The 2391-nt window shown below is 53.9% G+C and overlaps 1 protein-coding gene across 8 annotated transcripts in view; it reads left to right on the forward strand.

The window, feature by feature from the left end:
• The window catches only part of RASA4B (RAS p21 protein activator 4B), a 25083-nt gene that overhangs the window by 1852 nt on the left and 20840 nt on the right, over window positions 1-2391 (forward strand). The window lies entirely within an intron of this gene.

Raw genomic sequence — 2391 nt, forward strand, 5'->3', positions numbered from 1 at the left:
TCCAGGCTGCCATCAGCCCAGGGAGGTAAAGCTGTAGACTGTGCCTACCTGGGAGCCAAGGCTCCTGGTTTCCAGTCCAACCTTGCCTCTGTACAGCTGAGGGACTGCGGGCAAGGTGCCACCAGGTCCTGTGGGTTCTGCCTTCCAATCTCTTTCCTTCCCCTGCCCCCTGCCTGCCCCATTCACCTCCCCTCACCTCCTTTCCTCTGTCTTTCCCATAGCGACGACTATACACAGTTCTAACCTGTCAACTATCTTTTAAATCCAGATGTGATACATTTGGGATACTGACCTTCCCAGCCCCACTTCTTCGTGTATTTGGGGCCTTCTGCTTTCAACTACTCCCCTATAGAGTTCTCCAGAAAACTCCTGTTCTTCCTTCAGGACTCCTCTCAAACATCTCCTTTCCAGGGCTTTTCCTGGCATCCTCGTGCACTTACGAGGGCACTCCCTTGTTCTATACCCTTTAGCACTTTGGGTCAGCTGGAGTTAGAGCAGAGCCCGTGGTAGCAATTGTTCCTTCTTGTGCAATTGGGCTGCTTGTGCCTCATGACTGTGAGGGTAGGAACCGTGACTCATTTGTCCTGACATTCCAGGTGCCCTGAGGTACACCTGGTTCATAATAGGGGAGAATAAGAGGTGTTGAGGACCTTCCCATTTAATCTTCTTATTAGTCCTATAAAGTAGATATGCTCAGTTTGCAGGCGGGGAAATAGGCTCAGGATGCGGAAGTCATCTGCCAAGGCCACACAGGTAGGGAGAGAAGCCAAGATTCAAACCCACTCTGCTGCTAACAGGCCAAGAATCCTAGCAGGACCAAAGTTGCATACTTGCTGTGGGACTCAGTGGAGAGAGCCTCAAAAATGCCACATAAAGCATTTGGCTTCAGGATGGCAAGGGTTTGGAGATCACAGGAAGCCCTCACTAAATGCTGTAGGCAGGAGTGGTGGTAAGCCTGCCTCACTGTTCCTCATCTACCTCCAGCCTGTCTCCTGAGTGACATCCCTTCCAGCCAGGGCTTGCACACCTCTGAAAACAGAAAGCTCATAGTGGCCCACCTGCCTCCCTGCCACTTCTACTCATGGGGTTTTAGTTCTCTTAAGGGCACAGAGCCAGCTGTGGTCCCTGTCACTGACAGCTCTCAGAGCCTGCCTGTTTTTGTCACGCTCCCTCTCACTGTCTCCCATCCTTGGGTGCTTGGGTCAGCCAGAGAGGAGCTGAGTCTCATGGTGACCGGTGACCCACTGGCTCCTCTGCCCAGTGGCCCTGGGGACGGGCCCGGGGCTATTTCAGGGTTTGCCCTGATCCTTCCCCTTCTACAACCTAGAAACTGCCAAGGCCCTAAATATAGAGGCCTTGCAAGTAGCCAGGCTGGGCCAGTGCTGGCAAGTGGCTCGAGGAAGGAGAAGTGAGAGAGGGGACCAGCCCAGGGGCCTCAATAGGGCAGAGGGCATTGGGCAGGGCACAGGTTTCAATAACTGGCCGGAGACCATGATTGGGCCCAGGTCCTTAAATCTGGCTTTAGCCCACTTTTGACATGGTCCCCTTCATATCCCTTGATCTAGCCATCTAGCGCATTGCTACTCCTGCACACAGGTTTTGTTCCTGCCTCCAGGCCTTTGACTACCTTCGTGACCCTGCCTGCAACAGAAGCCCCAAACGTCACTGTTTATTCATGATTTGTCCGTTGAGTGAGAGCTGTGCAGTGGGCAGTGCTGGATTCACAGGGATACACAAGAGGTTCCCTGCCCCCAGGAAGCCCCAGGGGTCTTCAGGGCAGGAGGCAGAAGCAGAACAGAGAGGGGGTCCCTGTGGTGGGGGAATGGCCCACAGAGGTCTCAGCCCACACTGACCTCCCCCTTGTTCCTACAAGTTCCTCGTTTAAATACACATACATGTCCTGGCCTTTGCCGCCCAGCCCAGCATCTGGGGTGCACAAAGACCTATTACTTGAAGCCTGGGGTCCCCTGGCCTTGGGGAGGTAGGATGCAAGCTGTGGCATTCACAGTGGGCTCTCTGGAAGAGAGGGATCTTCAGTGATAGGAGAGGGTTGCAGGCAGAAGAGCAGGGTGTTTCAGGTGGGCTAACATTGACTGAACACTTCCCATGGGCTGGCCCTCATCTGTGTCAAAGACCCAGGGCAGCTGTCTGGGGAACTTTACAGAGGGGAAGCTGAGTCTTGGCAGCCATTTTTGACTTCAGGAGAGCCTTTAGAGACATTGGTCTGAGTGGCTTCCTCTTCCAGAATCGCTGCTTTTGAGAAAGGAAGCCGGGCTTATAATTCCCCAACCTCCACCACGCAAATATACTTCCTTTCTATGGACGCTAAGCTTGACGGGAACTTGTGGAGACAGTCCTCACCCTGCTTCTTGCCCAGGACCAGCCCTGGGC

The sequence above is a fragment of the Pteropus vampyrus genome, unplaced genomic scaffold (assembly GCF_000151845.1).
Source record: "Pteropus vampyrus isolate Shadow unplaced genomic scaffold, Pvam_2.0 Scaffold193, whole genome shotgun sequence".
NCBI lineage: Eukaryota > Metazoa > Chordata > Mammalia > Chiroptera > Pteropodidae > Pteropus > Pteropus vampyrus.